The sequence below is a fragment of the Toxotes jaculatrix genome, chromosome 22 (genome assembly GCF_017976425.1).
Source record: "Toxotes jaculatrix isolate fToxJac2 chromosome 22, fToxJac2.pri, whole genome shotgun sequence".
Lineage (NCBI taxonomy): Eukaryota > Metazoa > Chordata > Actinopteri > Toxotidae > Toxotes > Toxotes jaculatrix.
Window position 1 is genome coordinate 8,780,186 of NC_054415.1, and position 25,324 is coordinate 8,805,509.

Here is a 25,324-nt window from a genome sequence, read left to right on the forward strand (position 1 = left end):
ATTTTCGACCTCAAAAAGTCATAAAAAACGTCATAGTATAGTATGCCGTTTTTTTCGGCCAAAAAAAGTCAAAAAAATTTTCGACCTCAAAAAGTCATAAAAAACGTCATAGTATAGTATGCCGTTTTTTTCGGCCAAAAAAAGTCACATTTTTTTTCGACCTCAAAAAGTCATAAAAAACGTCATAGTATAGTATGCCGTTTTTTTCGGCCAAAAAAAGTCAAAAAAATTTTCGACCTCAAAAAGTCATAAAAAACGTCATAGTATAGTATGCCGTTTTTTTCGGCCAAAAAAAGTCACATTTTTTTCGACCTCAAAAAGTCATAAAAAACGTCATAGTATAGTATGCCGTTTTTTTCGGCCAAAAAAAGTCACATTTTTTTTCGACCTCAAAAAGTCATAAAAAACGTCATAGTATAGTATGCCGTTTTTTTCGGCCAAAAAAAGTCAAAAAAATTTTCGACCTCAAAAAGTCATAAAAAACGTCATAGTATAGTATGCCGTTTTTTTCGGCCAAAAAAAGTCACATTTTTTTTCGACCTCAAAAAGTCATAAAAAACGTCATAGTATAGTATGCCGTTTTTTTCGGCCAAAAAAAGTCACATTTTTTTTCGACCTCAAAAAGTCATAAAAAACGTCATAGTATAGTATGCCGTTTTTTTCGGCCAAAAAAAGTCACATTTTTTTTCGACCTCAAAAAGTCATAAAAAACGTCATAGTATAGTATGCCGTTTTTTTCGGCCAAAAAAAGTCACATTTTTTTTCGACCTCAAAAAGTCATAAAAAACGTCATAGTATAGTATGCCGTTTTTTTCGGCCAAAAAAAGTCACATTTTTTTTCGACCTCAAAAAGTCATAAAAAACGTCATAGTATAGTATGCCGTTTTTTTCGGCCAAAAAAAGTCACATTTTTTTTCGACCTCAAAAAGTCATAAAAAACGTCATAGTATAGTATGCCGTTTTTTTCGGCCAAAAAAAGTCACATTTTTTTTCGACCTCAAAAAGTCATAAAAAACGTCATAGTATAGTATGCCGTTTTTTTCGGCCAAAAAAAGTCAAAAAAATTTTCGACCTCAAAAAGTCATAAAAAACGTCATAGTATAGTATGCCGTTTTTTTCGGCCAAAAAAAGTCACATTTTTTTTCGACCTCAAAAAGTCATAAAAAACGTCATAGTATAGTATGCCGTTTTTTTCGGCCAAAAAAAGTCACATTTTTTTTCGACCTCAAAAAGTCATAAAAAACGTCATAGTATAGTATGCCGTTTTTTTCGGCCAAAAAAAGTCAAAAAAATTTTCGACCTCAAAAAGTCATAAAAAACGTCATAGTATAGTATGCCGTTTTTTTCGGCCAAAAAAAGTCACATTTTTTTTCGACCTCAAAAAGTCATAAAAAACGTCATAGTATAGTATGCCGTTTTTTTCGGCCAAAAAAAGTCAAAAAAATTTTCGACCTCAAAAAGTCATAAAAAACGTCATAGTATAGTATGCCGTTTTTTTCGGCCAAAAAAAGTCAAAAAAATTTTCGACCTCAAAAAGTCATAAAAAACGTCATAGTATAGTATGCCGTTTTTTTCGGCCAAAAAAAGTCAAAAATTTTTTCGACCTCAAAAAGTCATAAAAAACGTCATAGTATAGTATGCCGTTTTTTTCGGCCAAAAAAAGTCAAAAATTTTTTCGACCTCAAAAAGTCATAAAAAACGTCATAGTATAGTATGCCGTTTTTTTCGGCCAAAAAAAGTCACATTTTTTTTCGACCTCAAAAAGTCATAAAAAACGTCATAGTATAGTATGCCGTTTTTTTCGGCCAAAAAAAGTCACATTTTTTTTCGACCTCAAAAAGTCATAAAAAACGTCATAGTATAGTATGCCGTTTTTTTCGGCCAAAAAAAGTCAAAAAAATTTTCGACCTCAAAAAGTCATAAAAAACGTCATAGTATAGTATGCCGTTTTTTTCGGCCAAAAAAAGTCACATTTTTTTTCGACCTCAAAAAGTCATAAAAAACGTCATAGTATAGTATGCCGTTTTTTTCGGCCAAAAAAAGTCACATTTTTTTTCGACCTCAAAAAGTCATAAAAAACGTCATAGTATAGTATGCCGTTTTTTTCGGCCAAAAAAAGTCACATTTTTTTTCGACCTCAAAAAGTCATAAAAAACGTCATAGTATAGTATGCCGTTTTTTTCGGCCAAAAAAAGTCAAAAAAATTTTCGACCTCAAAAAGTCATAAAAAACGTCATAGTATAGTATGCCGTTTTTTTCGGCCAAAAATAGTCAAAAAAATTTTCGACCTCAAAAAGTCATAAAAAACGTCATAGTATAGTATGCCGTTTTTTTCGGCCAAAAAAAGTCAAAAATTTTTTCGACCTCAAAAAGTCATAAAAAACGTCATAGTATAGTATGCCGTTTTTTTCGGCCAAAAAAAGTCACATTTTTTTTCGACCTCAAAAAGTCATAAAAAACGTCATAGTATAGTATGCCGTTTTTTTCGGCCAAAAAAAGTCACATTTTTTTTCGACCTCAAAAAGTCATAAAAAACGTCATAGTATAGTATGCCGTTTTTTTTCGGCCAAAAAAAGTCAAAAAAATTTTCGACCTCAAAAAGTCATAAAAAACGTCATAGTATAGTATGCCGTTTTTTTCGGCCAAAAAAAGTCACATTTTTTTTCGACCTCAAAAAGTCATAAAAAACGTCATAGTATAGTATGCCGTTTTTCTCGGCCAAAAAAAGTCAAAAAAAATTTCGACCTCAAAAAGTCATAAAAAACGTCATAGTATAGTATGCCGTTTTTTTCGGCCAAAAAAAGTCACATTTTTTTTCGACCTCAAAAAGTCATAAAAAACGTCATAGTATAGTATGCCGTTTTTTTCGGCCAAAAAAAGTCACATTTTTTTTCGACCTCAAAAAGTCATAAAAAACGTCATAGTATAGTATGCCGTTTTTTTCGGCCAAAAAAAGTCACATTTTTTTTCGACCTCAAAAAGTCATAAAAAACGTCATAGTATAGTATGCCGTTTTTTTCGGCCAAAAAAAGTCAAAAAAATTTTCGACCTCAAAAAGTCATAAAAAACGTCATAGTATAGTATGCCGTTTTTTTCGGCCAAAAAAAGTCACATTTTTTTTCGACCTCAAAAAGTCATAAAAAACGTCATAGTATAGTATGCCGTTTTTTTCGGCCAAAAAAAGTCAAAAAAATTTTCGACCTCAAAAAGTCATAAAAAACGTCATAGTATAGTATGCCGTTTTTTTCGGCCAAAAAAAGTCACATTTTTTTTCGACCTCAAAAAGTCATAAAAAACGTCATAGTATAGTATGCCGTTTTTTTCGGCCAAAAAAAGTCAAAAAAATTTTCGACCTCAAAAAGTCATAAAAAACGTCATAGTATAGTATGCCGTTTTTTTCGGCCAAAAAAAGTCAAAAAAATTTTCGACCTCAAAAAGTCATAAAAAACGTCATAGTATAGTATGCCGTTTTTTTCGGCCAAAAAAAGTCACATTTTTTTTCGACCTCAAAAAGTCATAAAAAACGTCATAGTATAGTATGCCGTTTTTTTCGGCCAAAAAAAGTCAAAAAATTTTTCGACCTCAAAAAGTCATAAAAAACGTCATAGTATAGTATGCCGTTTTTTTCGGCCAAAAAAAGTCACATTTTTTTCGACCTCAAAAAGTCATAAAAAACGTCATAGTATAGTATGCCGTTTTTTTCGGCCAAAAAAAGTCACATTTTTTTTCGACCTCAAAAAGTCATAAAAAACGTCATAGTATAGTATGCCGTTTTTTTCGGCCAAAAAAAGTCAAAAAAATTTTCGACCTCAAAAAGTCATAAAAAACGTCATAGTATAGTATGCCGTTTTTTTCGGCCAAAAAAAGTCACATTTTTTTTCGACCTCAAAAAGTCATAAAAAACGTCATAGTATAGTATGCCGTTTTTTTCGGCCAAAAAAAGTCAAAAATTTTTTCGACCTCAAAAAGTCATAAAAAACGTCATAGTATAGTATGCCGTTTTTTTCGGCCAAAAAAAGTCACATTTTTTTTCGACCTCAAAAAGTCATAAAAAACGTCATAGTATAGTATGCCGTTTTTTTCGGCCAAAAAAAGTCACATTTTTTTTCGACCTCAAAAAGTCATAAAAAACGTCATAGTATAGTATGCCGTTTTTTTCGGCCAAAAAAAGTCACATTTTTTTTCGACCTCAAAAAGTCATAAAAAACGTCATAGTATAGTATGCCGTTTTTTTCGGCCAAAAAAAGTCAAAAAATTTTTCGACCTCAAAAAGTCATAAAAAACGTCATAGTATAGTATGCCGTTTTTTTCGGCCAAAAAAAGTCAAAAAAATGTTCGACCTCAAAAAGTCATAAAAAACGTCATAGTATAGTATGCCGTTTTTTTCTGCCAAAAAAAGTCAAAAAAATTTTCGACCTCAAAAAGTCATAAAAAACGTCATAGTATAGTATGCCGTTTTTTTCGGCCAAAAAAAGTCACATTTTTTTTCGACCTCAAAAAGTCATAAAAAACGTCATAGTATAGTATGCCGTTTTTTTCGGCCAAAAAAAGTCACATTTTTTTTCGACCTCAAAAAGTCATAAAAAACGTCATAGTATAGTATGCCGTTTTTTTCGGCCAAAAAAAGTCACATTTTTTTTCGACCTCAAAAAGTCATAAAAAACGTCATAGTATAGTATGCCGTTTTTTTCGGCCAAAAAAAGTCACATTTTTTTTCGACCTCAAAAAGTCATAAAAAACGTCATAGTATACCATGGCGTTTTTTTCGGCCAAAAAAAGTCAAAAAAATTTTCGACCTCAAAAAGTCATAAAAAACGTCATAGTATAGTATGCCGTTTTTTTCGGCCAAAAAAAGTCAAAAATTTTTTCGACCTCAAAAAGTCATAAAAAACGTCATAGTATAGTATGCCGTTTTTTTCGGCCAAAAAAAGTCACATTTTTTTTCGACCTCAAAAAGTCATAAAAAACGTCATAGTATAGTATGCCGTTTTTTTCGGCCAAAAAAAGTCACATTTTTTTTCGACCTCAAAAAGTCATAAAAAACGTCATAGTATAGTATGCCGTTTTTTTCGGCCAAAAAAAGTCACATTTTTTTTCGACCTCAAAAAGTCATAAAAAACGTCATAGTATAGTATGCCGTTTTTTTCGGCCAAAAAAAGTCAAAAAAAATTTCGACCTCAAAAAGTCATAAAAAACGTCATAGTATAGTATGCCGTTTTTTTCGGCCAAAAAAAGTCAAAAAAATTTTCGACCTCAAAAAGTCATAAAAAACGTCATAGTATAGTATGCCGTTTTTTTCGGCCAAAAAAAGTCACATTTTTTTTCGACCTCAAAAAGTCATAAAAAACGTCATAGTATAGTATGCCGTTTTTTTCGGCCAAAAAAAGTCACATTTTTTTTCGACCTCAAAAAGTCATAAAAAACGTCATAGTATAGTATGCCGTTTTTTTCGGCCAAAAAAAGTCACGTTTTTTTTCGACCTCAAAAAGTCATAAAAAACGTCATAGTATAGTATGCCGTTTTTTTCGGCCAAAAAAAGTCACGTTTTTTTTCGACCTCAAAAAGTCATAAAAAACGTCATAGTATAGTATGCCGTTTTTTTCGGCCAAAAAAAGTCACATTTTTTTTCGACCTCAAAAAGTCATAAAAAACGTCATAGTATAGTATGCCGTTTTTTTCGGCCAAAAAAAGTCACATTTTTTTTCGACCTCAAAAAGTCATAAAAAACGTCATAGTATAGTATGCCGTTTTTTTCGGCCAAAAAAAGTCAAAAAATTTTTCGACCTCAAAAAGTCATAAAAAACGTCATAGTATAGTATGCCGTTTTTTTCGGCCAAAAAAAGTCACATTTTTTTCGACCTCAAAAAGTCATAAAAAACGTCATAGTATAGTATGCCGTTTTTTTCGGCCAAAAAAAGTCAAAAAAATTTTCGACCTCAAAAAGTCATAAAAAACGTCATAGTATAGTATGCCGTTTTTTTCGGCCAAAAAAAGTCACATTTTTTTTCGACCTCAAAAAGTCATAAAAAACGTCATAGTATAGTATGCCGTTTTTTTCGGCCAAAAAAAGTCAAAAAAATTTTCGACCTCAAAAAGTCATAAAAAACGTCATAGTATAGTATGCCGTTTTTTTCGGCCAAAAAAAGTCACATTTTTTTTCGACCTCAAAAAGTCATAAAAAACGTCATAGTATAGTATGCCGTTTTTTTCGGCCAAAAAAAGTCAAAAAATTTTTCGACCTCAAAAAGTCATAAAAAACGTCATAGTATAGTATGCCGTTTTTTTCGGCCAAAAAAAGTCACATTTTTTTTCGACCTCAAAAAGTCATAAAAAACGTCATAGTATAGTATGCCGTTTTTTTCGGCCAAAAAAAGTCACATTTTTTTTCGACCTCAAAAAGTCATAAAAAACGTCATAGTATAGTATGCCGTTTTTTTCGGCCAAAAAAAGTCACATTTTTTTTCGACCTCAAAAAGTCATAAAAAACGTCATAGTATAGTATGCCGTTTTTTTCGGCCAAAAAAAGTCAAAAAAATTTTCGACCTCAAAAAGTCATAAAAAACGTCATAGTATAGTATGCCGTTTTTTTCGGCCAAAAAAAGTCACATTTTTTTTCGACCTCAAAAAGTCATAAAAAACGTCATAGTATAGTATGCCGTTTTTTTCGGCCAAAAAAAGTCACATTTTTTTTCGACCTCAAAAAGTCATAAAAAACGTCATAGTATAGTATGCCGTTTTTCTCGGCCAAAAAAAGTCAAAAAAAATTTCGACCTCAAAAAGTCATAAAAAACGTCATAGTATAGTATGCCGTTTTTTTCGGCCAAAAAAAGTCACATTTTTTTTCGACCTCAAAAAGTCATAAAAAACGTCATAGTATAGTATGCCGTTTTTTTCGGCCAAAAAAAGTCACATTTTTTTTCGACCTCAAAAAGTCATAAAAAACGTCATAGTATAGTATGCCGTTTTTTTCGGCCAAAAAAAGTCAAAAAAATTTTCGACCTCAAAAAGTCATAAAAAACGTCATAGTATAGTATGCCGTTTTTTTCGGCCAAAAAAAGTCACATTTTTTTTCGACCTCAAAAAGTCATAAAAAACGTCATAGTATAGTATGCCGTTTTTTTCGGCCAAAAAAAGTCACATTTTTTTTCGACCTCAAAAAGTCATAAAAAACGTCATAGTATAGTATGCCGTTTTTTTCGGCCAAAAAAAGTCACGTTTTTTTTCGACCTCAAAAAGTCATAAAAAACGTCATAGTATAGTATGCCGTTTTTTTCGGCCAAAAAAAGTCACATTTTTTTTCGACCTCAAAAAGTCATAAAAAACGTCATAGTATAGTATGCCGTTTTTTTCGGCCAAAAAAAGTCACATTTTTTTTCGACCTCAAAAAGTCATAAAAAACGTCATAGTATAGTATGCCGTTTTTTTCGGCCAAAAAAAGTCACATTTTTTTTCGACCTCAAAAAGTCATAAAAAACGTCATAGTATAGTATGCCGTTTTTTTCGGCCAAAAAAAGTCAAAAAATTTTTCGACCTCAAAAAGTCATAAAAAACGTCATAGTATAGTATGCCGTTTTTTTCGGCCAAAAAAAGTCACATTTTTTTTCGACCTCAAAAAGTCATAAAAAACGTCATAGTATAGTATGCCGTTTTTTTCGGCCAAAAAAAGTCAAAAATTTTTTCGACCTCAAAAAGTCATAAAAAACGTCATAGTATAGTATGCCGTTTTTTTCGGCCAAAAAAAGTCACATTTTTTTTCGACCTCAAAAAGTCATAAAAAACGTCATAGTATAGTATGACGTTTTTTTCGGCCAAAAAAAGTCACATTTTTTTTCGACCTCAAAAAGTCATAAAAAACGTCATAGTATAGTATGACGTTTTTTTCGGCCAAAAAAAGTCACATTTTTTTTCGACCTCAAAAAGTCATAAAAAACGTCATAGTATAGTATGCCGTTTTTTTCGGCCAAAAAAAGTCACATTTTTTTTCGACCTCAAAAAGTCATAAAAAACGTCATAGTATAGTATGCCGTTTTTTTCGGCCAAAAAAAGTCACATTTTTTTTCGACCTCAAAAAGTCATAAAAAACGTCATAGTATAGTATGCCGTTTTTTTCGGCCAAAAAAAGTCACATTTTTTTTCGACCTCAAAAAGTCATAAAAAACGTCATAGTATAGTATGCCGTTTTTTTCGGCCAAAAAAAGTCAAAAAAATTTTCGACCTCAAAAAGTCATAAAAAACGTCATAGTATAGTATGCCGTTTTTTTCGGCCAAAAAAAGTCACATTTTTTTTCGACCTCAAAAAGTCATAAAAAACGTCATAGTATAGTATGCCGTTTTTCTCGGCCAAAAAAAGTCAAAAAATTTTTCGACCTCAAAAAGTCATAAAAAACGTCATAGTATAGTATGCCGTTTTTTTCGGCCAAAAAAAGTCACATTTTTTTTCGACCTCAAAAAGTCATAAAAAACGTCATAGTATAGTATGCCGTTTTTTTCGGCCAAAAAAAGTCACATTTTTTTTCGACCTCAAAAAGTCATAAAAAACGTCATAGTATAGTATGCCGTTTTTTTCGGCCAAAAAAAGTCAAAAAAATTTTCGACCTCAAAAAGTCATAAAAAACGTCATAGTATAGTATGCCGTTTTTTTCGGCCAAAAAAAGTCACATTTTTTTTCGACCTCAAAAAGTCATAAAAAACGTCATAGTATAGTATGCCGTTTTTTTCGGCCAAAAAAAGTCAAAAAAATTTTCGACCTCAAAAAGTCATAAAAAACGTCATAGTATAGTATGCCGTTTTTTTCGGCCAAAAAAAGTCAAAAAAATTTTCGACCTCAAAAAGTCATAAAAAACGTCATAGTATAGTATGCCGTTTTTTTCGGCCAAAAAAAGTCACATTTTTTTTCGACCTCAAAAAGTCATAAAAAACGTCATAGTATAGTATGCCGTTTTTTTCGGCCAAAAAAAGTCACATTTTTTTTCGACCTCAAAAAGTCATAAAAAACGTCATAGTATAGTATGCCGTTTTTTTCGGCCAAAAAAAGTCAAAAAATTTTTCGACCTCAAAAAGTCATAAAAAACGTCATAGTATAGTATGCCGTTTTTTTCGGCCAAAAAAAGTCAAAAAAATTTTCGACCTCAAAAAGTCATAAAAAACGTCATAGTATAGTATGCCGTTTTTTTCGGCCAAAAAAAGTCACATTTTTTTTCGACCTCAAAAAGTCATAAAAAACGTCATAGTATAGTATGCCGTTTTTTTCGGCCAAAAAAAGTCAAAAAAATTTTCGACCTCAAAAAGTCATAAAAAATGCCATAGTATAGTATGCCGTTTTTTTCGGCCAAAAAAAGTCACATTTTTTTTCGACCTCAAAAAGTCATAAAAAACGTCATAGTATAGTATGCCGTTTTTTTCGGCCAAAAAAAGTCACATTTTTTTTCGACCTCAAAAAGTCATAAAAAACGTCATAGTATAGTATGCCGTTTTTTTCGGCCAAAAAAAGTCACATTTTTTTTCGACCTCAAAAAGTCATAAAAAACGTCATAGTATAGTATGCCGTTTTTTTCGGCCAAAAAAAGTCACATTTTTTTTCGACCTCAAAAAGTCATAAAAAACGTCATAGTATAGTATGCCGTTTTTTTCGGCCAAAAAAAGTCACATTTTTTTTCGACCTCAAAAAGTCATAAAAAACGTCATAGTATAGTATGCCGTTTTTTTCGGCCAAAAAAAGTCAAAAAATTTTTCGACCTCAAAAAGTCATAAAAAACGTCATAGTATAGTATGCCGTTTTTTTCGGCCAAAAAAAGTCACATTTTTTTTCGACCTCAAAAAGTCATAAAAAACGTCATAGTATAGTATGCCGTTTTTTTCGGCCAAAAAAAGTCACATTTTTTTTCGACCTCAAAAAGTCATAAAAAACATCATAGTATAGTATGCCGTTTTTTTCGGCCAAAAAAAGTCAAAAAAATTTTCGACCTCAAAAAGTCATAAAAAACGTCATAGTATAGTATGCCGTTTTTTTCGGCCAAAAAAAGTCAAAAAAATTTTCGACCTCAAAAAGTCATAAAAAACGTCATAGTATAGTATGCCGTTTTTTTCGGCCAAAAAAAGTCAAAAAAATTTTCGACCTCAAAAAGTCATAAAAAACGTCATAGTATAGTATGCCGTTTTTTTCGGCCAAAAAAAGTCACATTTTTTTTCGACCTCAAAAAGTCATAAAAAACGTCATAGTATAGTATGCCGTTTTTTTCGGCCAAAAAAAGTCACATTTTTTTTCGACCTCAAAAAGTCATAAAAAACGTCATAGTATAGTATGCCGTTTTTTTCGGCCAAAAAAAGTCACATTTTTTTTCGACCTCAAAAAGTCATAAAAAACGTCATAGTATAGTATGCCGTTTTTTTCGGCCAAAAAAAGTCACATTTTTTTTCGACCTCAAAAAGTCATAAAAAACGTCATAGTATAGTATGCCGTTTTTTTCGGCCAAAAAAAGTCAAAAAAATTTTCGACCTCAAAAAGTCATAAAAAACGTCATAGTATAGTATGCCGTTTTTTTCGGCCAAAAAAAGTCACATTTTTTTCGACCTCAAAAAGTCATAAAAAACGTCATAGTATAGTATGCCGTTTTTTTCGGCCAAAAAAAGTCAAAAAAATTTTCGACCTCAAAAAGTCATAAAAAACGTCATAGTATAGTATGCCGTTTTTTTCGGCCAAAAAAAGTCAAAAAAATTTTCGACCTCAAAAAGTCATAAAAAACGTCATAGTATAGTATGCCGTTTTTTTCGGCCAAAAAAAGTCACATTTTTTTTCGACCTCAAAAAGTCATAAAAAACGTCATAGTATAGTATGCCGTTTTTTTCGGCCAAAAAAAGTCAAAAAATTTTTCGACCTCAAAAAGTCATAAAAAACGTCATAGTATAGTATGCCGTTTTTTTCGGCCAAAAAAAGTCACATTTTTTTTCGACCTCAAAAAGTCATAAAAAACGTCATAGTATAGTATGCCGTTTTTTTCGGCCAAAAAAAGTCACATTTTTTTTCGACCTCAAAAAGTCATAAAAAACGTCATAGTATAGTATGCCGTTTTTTTCGGCCAAAAAAAGTCAAAAAAATTTTCGACCTCAAAAAGTCATAAAAAACGTCATAGTATAGTATGCCGTTTTTTTCGGCCAAAAAAAGTCAAAAAAATTTTCGACCTCAAAAAGTCATAAAAAACGTCATAGTATAGTATGCCGTTTTTTTCGGCCAAAAAAAGTCAAAAAAATTTTCGACCTCAAAAAGTCATAAAAAACGTCATAGTATAGTATGCCGTTTTTTTCGGCCAAAAAAAGTCAAAAATTTTTTCGACCTCAAAAAGTCATAAAAAACGTCATAGTATAGTATGGCGTTTTTTTCGGCCAAAAAAATTCAAAAATTTTTTCGACCTCAAAAAGTCATAAAAAACGTCATAGTATAGTATGGCGTTTTTTTTCGGCCAAAAAAAGTCACATTTTTTTTCGACCTCAAAAAGTCATAAAAAACGTCATAGTATAGTATGCCGTTTTTTTCGGCCAAAAAAAGTCAAAAATTTTTTCGACCTCAAAAAGTCATAAAAAACGTCATAGTATAGTATGCCGTTTTTTTCGGCCAAAAAAAGTCACATTTTTTTTCGACCTCAAAAAGTCATAAAAAACGTCATAGTATAGTATGCCGTTTTTTTCGGCCAAAAAAAGTCACATTTTTTTTCGACCTCAAAAAGTCATAAAAAACGTCATAGTATAGTATGCCGTTTTTTTCGGCCAAAAAAAGTCACATTTTTTTTCGACCTCAAAAAGTCATAAAAAACGTCATAGTATAGTATGCCGTTTTTTTCGGCCAAAAAAAGTCACATTTTTTTTCGACCTCAAAAAGTCATAAAAAACGTCATAGTATAGTATGCCGTTTTTTTCGGCCAAAAAAAGTCAAAAAAATTTTCGACCTCAAAAAGTCATAAAAAACGTCATAGTATAGTATGCCGTTTTTTTCGGCCAAAAAAAGTCACATTTTTTTTCGACCTCAAAAAGTCATAAAAAACGTCATAGTATAGTATGCCGTTTTTCTCGGCCAAAAAAAGTCAAAAAATTTTTCGACCTCAAAAAGTCATAAAAAACGTCATAGTATAGTATGCCGTTTTTTTCGGCCAAAAAAAGTCACATTTTTTTTCGACCTCAAAAAGTCATAAAAAACGTCATAGTATAGTATGCCGTTTTTTTCGGCCAAAAAAAGTCACATTTTTTTTCGACCTCAAAAAGTCATAAAAAACGTCATAGTATAGTATGCCGTTTTTTTCGGCCAAAAAAAGTCAAAAAAATTTTCGACCTCAAAAAGTCATAAAAAACGTCATAGTATAGTATGCCGTTTTTTTCGGCCAAAAAAAGTCACATTTTTTTTCGACCTCAAAAAGTCATAAAAAACGTCATAGTATAGTATGCCGTTTTTTTCGGCCAAAAAAAGTCAAAAAAATTTTCGACCTCAAAAAGTCATAAAAAACGTCATAGTATAGTATGCCGTTTTTTTCGGCCAAAAAAAGTCAAAAAAATTTTCGACCTCAAAAAGTCATAAAAAACGTCATAGTATAGTATGCCGTTTTTTTCGGCCAAAAAAAGTCACATTTTTTTTCGACCTCAAAAAGTCATAAAAAACGTCATAGTATAGTATGCCGTTTTTTTCGGCCAAAAAAAGTCAAAAAATTTTTCGACCTCAAAAAGTCATAAAAAACGTCATAGTATAGTATGCCGTTTTTTTCGGCCAAAAAAAGTCACATTTTTTTTCGACCTCAAAAAGTCATAAAAAACGTCATAGTATAGTATGCCGTTTTTTTCGGCCAAAAAAAGTCAAAAAAATTTTCGACCTCAAAAAGTCATAAAAAACGTCATAGTATAGTATGCCGTTTTTTTCGGCCAAAAAAAGTCAAAAAAATTTTCGACCTCAAAAAGTCATAAAAAACGTCATAGTATAGTATGCCGTTTTTTTCGGCCAAAAAAAGTCACATTTTTTTTCGACCTCAAAAAGTCATAAAAAACGTCATAGTATAGTATGCCGTTTTTTTCGGCCAAAAAAAGTCAAAAAATTTTTCGACCTCAAAAAGTCATAAAAAACGTCATAGTATAGTATGCCGTTTTTTTCGGCCAAAAAAAGTCAAAAAAATTTTCGACCTCAAAAAGTCATAAAAAACGTCATAGTATAGTATGCCGTTTTTTTCGGCCAAAAAAAGTCAAAAAAATTTTCGACCTCAAAAAGTCATAAAAAACGTCATAGTATAGTATGCCGTTTTTTTCGGCCAAAAAAAGTCAAAAAAATTTTCGACCTCAAAAAGTCATAAAAAACGTCATAGTATAGTATGCCGTTTTTTTCGGCCAAAAAAAGTCAAAAAAATTTTCGACCTCAAAAAGTCATAAAAAACGTCATAGTATAGTATGCCGTTTTTTTCGGCCAAAAAAAGTCACATTTTTTTTCGACCTCAAAAAGTCATAAAAAACGTCATAGTATAGTATGCCGTTTTTTTCGGCCAAAAGAAGTCACATTTTTTTTCGACCTCAAAAAGTCATAAAAAACGTCATAGTATAGTATGCCGTTTTTTTCGGCCAAAAAAAGTCAAAAAAATTTTCGACCTCAAAAAGTCATAAAAAACGCCATAGTATAGTATGCCGTTTTTTTCGGCCAAAAAAAGTCACATTTTTTTTCGACCTCAAAAAGTCATAAAAAACGTCATAGTATAGTATGCCGTTTTTTTCGGCCAAAAAAAGTCAAAAAATTTTTCGACCTCAAAAAGTCATAAAAAACGTCATAGTATAGTATGCCGTTTTTTTCGGCCAAAAAAAGTCAAAAAAATTTTCGACCTCAAAAAGTCATAAAAAACGTCATAGTATAGTATGCCGTTTTTTTCAGCCAAAAAAATTCACATTTTTTTTCGACCTCAAAAAGTCATAAAAAACGTCATAGTATAGTATGCCGTTTTTTTCGGCCAAAAAAAGTCACATTTTTTTTCGACCTCAAAAAGTCATAAAAAACGTCATAGTATAGTATGCCGTTTTTTTCGGCCAAAAAAAGTCACATTTTTTTTCGACCTCAAAAAGTCATAAAAAACGTCATAGTATAGTATGCCGTTTTTTTCGGCCAAAAAAAGTCAAAAAATTTTTCGACCTCAAAAAGTCATAAAAAACGTCATAGTATAGTATGCCGTTTTTTTCGGCCAAAAAAAGTCACATTTTTTTTCGACCTCAAAAAGTCATAAAAAACGTCATAGTATAGTATGCCGTTTTTTTCGGCCAAAAAAAGTCACATTTTTTTTCGACCTCAAAAAGTCATAAAAAACGTCATAGTATAGTATGCCGTTTTTTTTCGGCCAAAAAAAGTCAAAAAATTTTTCGACCTCAAAAAGTCATAAAAAACGTCATAGTATAGTATGCCGTTTTTTTCGGCCAAAAAAAGTCACATTTTTTCGACCTCAAAAAGTCATAAAAAACGTCATAGTATAGTATGCCGTTTTTCTCGGCCAAAAAAAGTCAAAAAATTTTTCGACCTCAAAAAGTCATAAAAAACGTCATAGTATAGTATGCCGTTTTTTTCGGCCAAAAAAAGTCACATTTTTTTTCGACCTCAAAAAGTCATAAAAAACGTCATAGTATAGTATGCCGTTTTTTTCGGCCAAAAAAAGTCAAAAAATTTTTCGACCTCAAAAAGTCATAAAAAACGTCATAGTATAGTATGCCGTTTTTTTCGGCCAAAAAAAGTCACATTTTTTTTCGACCTCAAAAAGTCATAAAAAACGTCATAGTATAGTATGCCGTTTTTTTCGGCCAAAAAAAGTCACATTTTTTTTCGACCTCAAAAAGTCATAAAAAACGTCATAGTATAGTATGCCGTTTTTTTCGGCCAAAAAAAGTCAAAAAAATTTTCGACCTCAAAAAGTCATAAAAAACGTCATAGTATAGTATGCCGTTTTTTTCGGCCAAAAAAAGTCACATTTTTTTTCGACCTCAAAAAGTCATAAAAAACGTCATAGTATAGTATGCCGTTTTTTTCGGCCAAAAAAAGTCAAAAAATTTTTCGACCTCAAAAAGTCATAAAAAACGTCATAGTATAGTATGCCGTTTTTTTCGGCCAAAAAAAGTCACATTTTTTTTCGACCTCAAAAAGTCATAAAAAACGTCATAGTATAGTATGCCGTTTTTTTCGGCCAAAAAAAGTCACATTTTTTTTCGACCTCAAAAAGTCATAAAAAACGTCATAGTATAGTATGCCGTTTTTTTCGGCCAAAAAAAGTCAAAAAAATTTTCGACCTCAAAAAGTCATAAAAAACGTCATAGTATAGTATGCCGTTTTTTTCGGCCAAAAAAAGTCAAAAAAATTTTCGACCTCAAAAAGTCATAAAAAACGTCATAGTATAGTATGCCGTTTTTTTCGGCCAAAAAAAGTCAAAAAAATTTTCGACCTCAAAAAGTCATAAAAAACGTCATAGTATAGTATGCCGTTTTTTTCGGCCAAAAAAAGTCACATTTTTTTTCGACCTCAAAAAGTCATAAAAAACGTCATAGTATAGTATGCCGTTTTTTTCGGCCAAAAAAAGTCAAAAAATTTTTCGACCTCAAAAAGTCATAAAAAACGTCATAGTATAGTATGCCGTTTTTTTCGGCCAAAAAAAGTCACATTTTTTTTCGACCTCAAAAAGTCATAAAAAACGTCATAGTATAGTATGCCGTTTTTTTCGGCCAAAAAAAGTCACATTTTTTTTCGACCTCAAAAAGTCATAAAAAACATCATAGTATAGTATGCCGTTTTTTTCGGCCAAAAAAAGTCAAAAAAATTTTCGACCTCAAAAAGTCATAAAAAACGTCATAGTATAGTATGCCGTTTTTTTCGGCCAAAAAAAGTCAAAAAAATTTTCGACCTCAAAAAGTCATAAAAAACGTCATAGTATAGTATGCCGTTTTTTTCGGCCAAAAAAAGTCAAAAAAATTTTCGACCTCAAAAAGTCATAAAAAACGCCATAGTATAGTATGCCGTTTTTTTCGGCCAAAAAAAGTCACATTTTTTTTCGACCTCAAAAAGTCATAAAAAACGTCATAGTATAGTATGCCGTTTTTTTCGGCCAAAAAAAGTCAAAAAATTTTTCGACCTCAAAAAGTCATAAAAAACGTCATAGTATAGTATGCCGTTTTTTTCGGCCAAAAAAAGTCAAAAAAATTTTCGACCTCAAAAAGTCATAAAAAACGTCATAGTATAGTATGCCGTTTTTTTCGGCCAAAAAAAGTCACATTTTTTTTCGACCTCAAAAAGTCATAAAAAACGTCATAGTATAGTATGCCGTTTTTTTCGGCCAAAAAAAGTCAAAAAAATTTTCGACCTCAAAAAGTCATAAAAAACGCCATAGTATAGTATGCCGTTTTTTTCGGCCAAAAAAAGTCACATTTTTTTTCGACCTCAAAAAGTCATAAAAAACGTCATAGTATAGTATGCCGTTTTTTTCGGCCAAAAAAAGTCACATTTTTTTTCGACCTCAAAAAGTCATAAAAAACGTCATAGTATAGTATGCCGTTTTTTTCGGCCAAAAAAAGTCACATTTTTTTTCGACCTCAAAAAGTCATAAAAAAACGTCATAGTATAGTATGCCGTTTTTTTCGGCCAAAAAAAGTCACATTTTTTTTCGACCTCAAAAAGTCATAAAAAACGTCATAGTATAGTATGCCGTTTTTTTCGGCCAAAAAAAGTCAAAAAATTTTTCGACCTCAAAAAGTCATAAAAAACGTCATAGTATAGTATGCCGTTTTTTTCGGCCAAAAAAAGTCACATTTTTTTTCGACCTCAAAAAGTCATAAAAAACGTCATAGTATAGTATGCCGTTTTTTTCGGCCAAAAAAAGTCAAAAATTTTTTCGACCTCAAAAAGTCATAAAAAACGTCATAGTATAGTATGCCGTTTTTTTCGGCCAAAAAAAGTCACATTTTTTTTCGACCTCAAAAAGTCATAAAAAACGTCATAGTATAGTATGCCGTTTTTTTCGGCCAAAAAAAGTCACATTTTTTTTCGACCTCAAAAAGTCATAAAAAACGTCATAGTATAGTATGCCGTTTTTTTCAGCCAAAAAAAGTCAAAAAAATGTTCGACCTCAAAAAGTCATAAAAAACGTCATAGTATAGTATGCCGTTTTTTTTCGGCCAAAAAAAGTCAAAAATTTTTTCGACCTCAAAAAGTCATAAAAAACGTCAAAGTATAGTATGGCGTTTTTTTCGGCCAAAAAAAGTCAAAAAATTTTTCGACCTCAAAAAGTCATAAAAAACGTCATAGTATAGTATGCCGTTTTTTTCGGCCAAAAAAAGTCACATTTTTTTTCGACCTCAAAAAGTCATAAAAAACGTCATTGTATAGTAAGGCGTCAAAATCGGCCAAAAAAAGTCAAAAATTTTTTCGACCTCAAAAAGTCATAAAAAACGTCATAGTATAGTATGCCGTTTTTTTCGGCCAAAAAAAGTCACAATTTTTTTCGACCTCAAAAAGTCATAAAAAACGTCATAGTATAGTATGCCGTTTTTTTCGGCCAAAAAAAGTCAAAAAAATTTCGACCTCAAAAAGTCATAAAAAACGTCATAGTATAGTATGCCGTTTTTTTCGGCCAAAAAAAGTCAAAAATTTTTTCGACCTCAAAAAGTCATAAAAAACGTCATAGTATAGTATGCCGTTTTTTTCAGTCAAAAAATTTTTCGACCTCAAAAAGTCATAAAAAACGTCATTGTATAGTAAGGCGTCAAAATCGGCCAAAAAAAGTCACATTTTTTTTCGACCTCAAAATGTCATAAAAAAACATCATAGTATAGTAAGGCGTCAAAATCGGCCAAAAAAGTCAATTTTTTTTAACCTAAAAATGTCATAAGGCGTCAAAATCGGCCAAAAAAAGTCATACTTTAGTATGACCTCAAAATGTTTTAAAAAACATCATACTAGTAAGGCATCAAAATCGGCCAAAAAAGGTCATACTTTAGTATGACCTCAAAATGTTTTAAAAAACGTCATAGTATAGTAAGGCATCAAAATCGGCCAAAAAAAGTCATAGTTTAGTATGACCTCAAAATGTCATAAAAAACGTCATAGTATAGTATGGCATCAAAATGTGCCAAAAAAGTCATAAAAAAGCATCAAAATCGGCCAAAAAAAGTCATACTTTAGTATGACCTCAAAATGTCATAAAAAACGTCATACTATAGTAAGGCGTCAAAATCGGCCAAAAAAAGTCAAAAAAATTTTTGACCTCAAAATGTGCCAAAAAGCGTCATAGTATAGTAAGGCGTCAAAATCAGCCAAAAAAAGTCATACTTTAGTATGACCTCAAAATGTGCCAAAAAACGTCATACTACAGTAAGGCATCAAAATCGGCCAAAAAAGGTCATACTTTAGTATGACCTCAAAATGTCATAAAAAACGTCATAGTATAGTATGACCTCAAAATGTGCCAAAAAACGTCATACTATAGTAAGGCATCAAAATCGGCCAAAAAAAGTCAAAAAAAAATTTTAACCTCGAAATGTCATAAAAAAATGTCATAGTATAGTAAGGCAACAAAATCGGCCAAAAAAAGTCATACTTTAGTTTGACCTAAAAATGTCATAAAAATGGCCTTGACATTTTTTAGCCTATTTTTGCATTTCAGTTATTGGTGTTTTCACTTTGTGTTTGATTAACTCTGTATCTCATTATCTAGATGGCCCACATCATTCAAGCACAAGGTCCTTCAGCAGAGCAAGACCCTTCTTTCTTCAAGCTACCTTGAAGAACTAATCTACTGTGTAGAAGCTACATCAAATGAAGAGGGAACTAATGACAACACTCTTGCATCTGGTAGGTAAAAATTTTTTATTTCCAGAGCTTTGTCATGTTACAACTGTGGAATGGTGATTTCAAATTGTAATTCAATACAGCAATGTATTACATTTAGTAATAGTTTTTTGTGTTCTGTACAGGATGGGACAGTGATCTTTCTTCAATTATCTTACTCCTTCACCAAAAGACAAGGAAAAATGTCTGCATCCCATGCTAAGCATCTTGTTGTGTTGAAGAACTAATCTTCTGTGTAGAAGCTACATCAAATGAAGAGGGAACTAATGACAACACTCTTGCATCTGGTAGGTAGAATTTTTTTATTTCCAGAGCTTTGTCAATGTTACAACTGTGGAATGGTGATTTCAAATTGTAATTCAATACAGCAATGCATTACATTTAGTAATAGTTTTTTGTGTTCTGTACAGGATGGGACAGTGATCTTTCTTCAATTATCCTACTCCTTCACCAAAAGACAAGGCAAAATGTCTCATTCTGAGTCTTTGATGAGCTTTTTAAGGCCCATTTTGTCTTTGGTACTACAACAGAGGTGTCAAACCTGTTCCACAAAGGGCCATGTGGCTGCAGGGTTTTGTTCCAACCAAGCAGCAGCACACTAGACTTGACTCATTTAATCGACTGGTCAAACTCTGTGCTCTTGATTGGTTGGAACAAAAACCTGCAGCCACATGGCCCTTTGTGGAACAGGTTTGACACCACTGCCATAGAGGTTAGGGCCAGACTTCTTCAGTGATTAATGCACACATTTACATATGAGATGGGCAACATAATGTAAGTCACTCTATTTTTCATTTCATTTCAGGTGCAATATGTTCAGCATTGTGAAGTAATCCACTTCTGCTTACACTCTCTATGCTGTCTATACTGTGTACAGTGGTTCAACATTGTATATCCTGCTCACACTATGTATAGTCTTTTTTTTTTTAAAATCTTCTGTGAGTCTGTCTCTTTGCTCCTGTGACTGATGATATTCCCCCATTGTGGGACTAATAAAAGTTTATCTTATCTTTTCTCATGGGGGTCATTTGTTTGCCAGATTAGTTTTTTTTAATACAAACCTGCTTATGAGGCATATCTGAAGTCATGGCTTCTGATCTGGAAAATCACTATGCTTGAAATGTGCTCAAAGTCTTTTTTGTTTTGTTACTCATATTTTCATGTATTACATATGGATTGTTAAAAGGAATAGTTATTGTTACACAACCTAAAGACAATAAGATATGGACATCATGGTATTTGTTTTGTTTACATACAGGTAGAAAGATATTAATTTGACTCTGAAAATCTAACTCTACAATTAGAGTATTTTTTACACTCTATATAAGGACCATATGTACCCTGACTTAGTCTGGAAATTGACTTTTAGTGTTAATTTCAATAACACTACTGAATTTACAATGTACATGAAAATACGAATAACAAGGAACTTTCATTTATCAGAGTAAGTTAGCACAACTTTTTCAACTTTCACAATAATAGTTTTTATCTTACAGAATACTGCCACCTCATTCACTACCCAAACACATACTCCTAAACCAGGATGACATTCAGTGCCATAGTGCTTTAGCCACTTCACAGACAGAACATTAATGCAGCATTTAGTTTAGATGCAATCTCAGGACCTTCTTTCAATTCTCTAAGCAGCACCATCTCCTACACCAACAGTTAATCTGCACTGATTAACTAGCTCAACAATTATGTGCTTCATACCATCAGGTAACACTGGTGCAAACACAACATTCACAATCTGCAAAAGCAACAGCACTCGTCTCTCTGAACCAGACCAAATATCAATGCATGCTGCACAGGAAACACCAGGACTGAATTGCATTTAAGCCCAAGTCATTACTTCCATCAAATAACTCCAGGGGGGCGTTTTCCCCTCTCAATGTAACCATAGTAAAATGACTGTATTCAACCACCCAGTTTTTTAGCAGTTAAGAAATTCTCCTGTAAATACTCCAAAACCAATTTCACCTCAAACTCTGCAACTCATTCTAAGATGTCATGCATGATACCGACAGAGAAATTATCAACTGTGTGGAAATACTGCAAAGAATTCAATAAACATGAATGCCTGACACCACACACGAGGTATTTGTGGATTTGTTTCTATGGTGCAGCAATGTTCTGCATGCATGTCTTTTGTACGCAATATCATATTTTCATCATCCTCACAGAACACACTTTGAAAATCACCTTTCCCTGGGATACAAAAACAACAACAAGCACTGAATGATTCCACTAACCCAAACAGTCCGTGTATATCAAGATTCTCACCAGTTACTTGCACAATGCTGCTGTGAACAGGTGTTTTGAATGTGGGAACTTTAATCCCATCAGTTTCAAGCACTTTCTGGTCATTGACAATTGACTTAAGTATGGAGTCAAACCCATAGGTTTTAATGTCATGGGAATGAAAAAGTGCACACAAATGTATATTGACTAAAGAGGAATTTAACTTTGGTGGAAAATTTCTCAATGTAAAATATTTGACACCTTTTTTTTAATCCCAACAGATTTGGGCGTGTGGCTAGATGTTAACATGTTACTGAGGTTTGGATTACTGAGAATAGACTAATAGACAAAGTTTCTCAAATTGGAACACAGGCAAATTTATCGGTTACAACAACCTGATCATAAGTTCCAGTACATCTGTTTCTTCAGTTTTCAAATCTAACACTGGGTACTTTTTCAACCAGTTTAATGACTTTCCATTTCTGCGCAAAATAACTATTTTTAATTCAGAATTCAATGATGTAAAAGGGTGTGCAAGAGTTTCAAAACACTGTTCAACTTTAGCTTTTGTACTAGCATCCTGAGAAGACAAACATTTTAAAGCGGCATCTTTAGCTTGATTTTGCAACTCAAGCACCACTTCTTCCATGGATGATACAAAACAATTTAAGGTAGACTGACCTACACTAGCTACCTGAAGCTGAGCAACAGAAGACGCACACTTATCACAAGTACTTATGCAGGATACTGGCACAACTTGAGAACTACTTGCTGCTTCCTCAAAATCTCGCATTTTTTTCAACAGCATCAATGTCTTCGATATCACTGTCACCACCCTGCTCAATTTCCTTAGAATGTTTTATATTTAAAGCTTTTCTGAAGTCTGAAAATGTTCCAAAAATACAACAACATCCTTTCTGAGCACATTTCAAACATAGTGATTTTCCAGAACAGAAACCATTCAGATATGCCTCACAAGCTGGTTTGTATTCCAAAAACTAGTCTGGCAAACAAAAGAAATGACCCCCATGAGAAAGTTACTTAAATTACATACAAAAGCTCGTCAAAGGCTCCAAGAGAACTGGTTGAGTTGTAAGGGATTACCTGTTTGTCCAGAATGATAAAAAAGGTGTGGATAGAGGTCTTCTTGATTCCAACAGCAAGTAAATACGGTTGCTTGGTGCTATAGATTGCATCTGTGTGTTCATCAGTGCTGGTTCCACTCTGAAAGCAGAAGAATGAGCAAATGTTAAAAGCTGAAAAAGTAAAAATTAAAAAAAAAAAATTAATTAGGTAAAGCATATTAAAAAAAAAAATCTGTTTAAGCTGTAATACGTAAATGGTAAAGAGTCTGAGCAAGGGGGATTCTACAAATGATATACCCAAGAAATTGCAGCATTACCCCCAAACCATAAAAAGAAATGTCCAAAATAATCAGGATGGGAGAAAACCCTGTCGAATGTTATCAAGCCGAGAACTGTCAAGAATCAAATGAGAGGTTGCTAAAAGACCCTTAGCTACCAGTAAGTAGCTACACAGTTAAGCTGTGGGGCTGGGTGCAAAAGGCAATCAGCAACTGGCCTGTCTGCTAACCCGATATCAACACAATTGGGAACTTGTGGTTAATAATAAAGAAGATAATTTACACTGATAGCACACAATACAGCTCAAAAGACCAGCTTTGGAAAGCCATACAAGGTGCAGCACACAGTGTCAGCAGAGAAGTCATCAGAAACCTAACTAAATCGCAGCGACTTCTGACCCTCCTTGAAAGGAAAGGATTTTATATTGGACATTAGAGAAACAGCTTATATTTGAAATGTTTCAAAGACAGTATAAGTTTTGTTTTGTATACAATTGTAAAGAAAACTGTTGTTTTTGTAAATTTTTCTAAATCAGAAGTCTTCAACCTGTTCCACAGAGGCCCGTGTGGCTGCAGGTTTTTGTTCCAACCAATCAAGAGCACACAATTTGACCAATCAACTGTCTGAAAAAGACTGAGATCAGTTGATTAAATGAGTCAAGTCTGGTGTGCTGCTGCTTGGTTGGAACAAAAGCCTGCAGCCACACGGCCCTTTGAGGAACAGGTTGAAGACCTCTGAACAAGGTGTAAGGCTTTATCAGTACAGCAGTATGAGCTCTATTTAACATCATAAAAATGAATAGAGAAATTGGACAATAATCAGAATTTGTTTAATATTGACTTTAAAGTCATTGCACTGTGTTTCACACAAAATAAGAACTTTCATCATTTTGGCAAGATTAATACCAAGTTATGGTACCCCCGCCCAGGAAAGGATTTTATATTGGACATTAGAGAAACAGCTTATATTTGAAATGTTTCAAAGACATTATAAGTTTTATTTTGTATACAATTGTAAAGAAAACTGTTGTTTTTGTTGGTTTGAATACAGCTGTAGAAAATATTTTCAATCAATAAAATGTTTAAAAGGTCCCTAGTTTTTATTTTTGATAAATGCTCTTATAACCAACTTGCATAATAATTTGGCCTGTGGTGTACTCAATTACCTGGCCTTCGATGTTGTTATAGCGTGGAAACTCAGTCAAGACATCTGAGGATTTGTCTTCGTCAAGGACCATTTCACTGCGATATTCAAATGTCATTTTCATCTTCTGCCAGACAGCAGCCTCATCGGAGGAACACTTCATGAAGGACCTGGTCTCCTTGCATTGCTCCCTACTCAGGGTCACCTAGGGAGTGAAAGAAACATCAGTCATGTGACTTGAACCAAAGTAACCACTGTCACTTTCACCATCATAGAAATGTCATCATCTGCCGCTTATCTGGGTCCAGGACGGCCACCACTTTTATTAAACTTTTATGATGTTTTTTTTTTATAAAATAGCGGTGTACTGCCCTCGCCACGCGCACCCTTACGAGGCTAGACAGTCAGATAACTGTTGTGCTCCAATAAAGATTGCAAGGTGCGACTTTTCTTTCTTTTACTGAAGTCTGGTTGTGCCCTCTTGTACATGTGCACAAATCCAAATACACACACACGCACACATAAAACTGATTTACAACAGAAAAAAACAACACAAATCAGTATCTGCACAATCATGTAACATGAATACCTTAAACAACAGTACACAACGCAAAATGTAATGCAGCTAGCAAACAAACTCCTCTAAATAATGCATAACTTAGTCTGTTATAGGTTAGACTGTTATATTTCAAGGCTAAAGCGTGTGTAACCACATTAACCAACTTTACCAGCCCATCACTATGTTACTGAGGCAACGGAGCAGCAAAGATGCAAATTGGAATATTAACAGAAAGAGCGCTCACTCTTCTGCCGTTTCCAAAAACCAAGAAAAGTACAGAACACTCACTTTGATACAATTTCCATGAACTAAAAGAAAACACATCTTTTATATTCCTATGCTGCCGCTCAGTTGGTAGAGCACAAGACTCAATTTCTAGGGGTCATGGGTTTGAGCCCCACTCCCGACAGCACCACCTCCCATGGGCTCACCACCTGTGGGAGGTGGTGCTTTCAGGACTGGGTGGGAGTTTCCCCCGTGACCTGGGACTGGACCCAGATAAGTGGCAGATGATGACATAATCTTTTTAACACTTAACTTATGAACTTTAAATATTACTTTTAGCCTTTAAAGACAGCACAAATGGTCACCTAAAACCACACACCTCTAAACACATGCAGAATGCTTGTCAGAAAATGAAAAAAGGAGAGAAAAAGATCATTTTCCAATAACTGAACAGTGATGTGCATCTCTAAATCAGAAGTCTTCAACCAATTCCTCAAAGGCCCGTGTGGCTGCAGGTTTTTGTTCCAACCAATCAAGAGCACACAATTTGACCAATCAACTGTCTGAAAAAGACTGAGATCAGTTGATTAAATGAGTCAAGTCTGGTGTGCTGCTGCTTGGTTGGAACAAAAGCCTGCAGCCACATGGCCCTTTGAGGAACAGGTTGAAGATCTTTGAACAAGGTGTAAGGCTTTATCAGTACAGCAGTATGAGCTCTATTTAACATCATAAAAATGAATAGAGAAATTGGACAATAATCAGAATTTGTTTAATATTGACTTTAAAGTCATTGCACTGTTTAACACAAAATAAGAACTTTCATCATTTTTGCAAGATTAATACCAAGTTATATGGTACCCAGGCCTAAAGAGGGTGAGCTACTTTGTCAATGTTTCAAAGACATTATAAGTTTTATTTTGTACAGTTGTAAAGAAAACTGTTTTTGTTGAAGTTTGAATACAG

General features: G+C 32.8%; 2 long non-coding RNA genes across 2 annotated transcripts in view; one reads left to right on the forward strand and one right to left on the reverse strand.

The window, feature by feature from the left end:
- LOC121176212 overlaps positions 1–19,364 on the forward strand; it is a 111,590-nt gene extending 92,226 nt beyond the window's left edge. The window contains exons 5-7 of the long non-coding RNA XR_005892922.1: positions 18,696–18,832; positions 18,955–19,116; positions 19,240–19,364. This is a non-coding gene — a long non-coding RNA (uncharacterized LOC121176212). The remainder of the gene's footprint in view (positions 1–18,695; positions 18,833–18,954; positions 19,117–19,239) is intronic.
- Positions 19,305–23,779, reverse strand: LOC121176211. Its single transcript, XR_005892921.1, has 2 exons — positions 23,600–23,779; positions 19,305–22,294 (listed from the first exon to the last, which is right to left on the reverse strand). It is a non-coding gene; the product is annotated as an uncharacterized LOC121176211 (long non-coding RNA).
- Between the last annotated feature and the right edge of the window lie 1,545 nt (positions 23,780–25,324).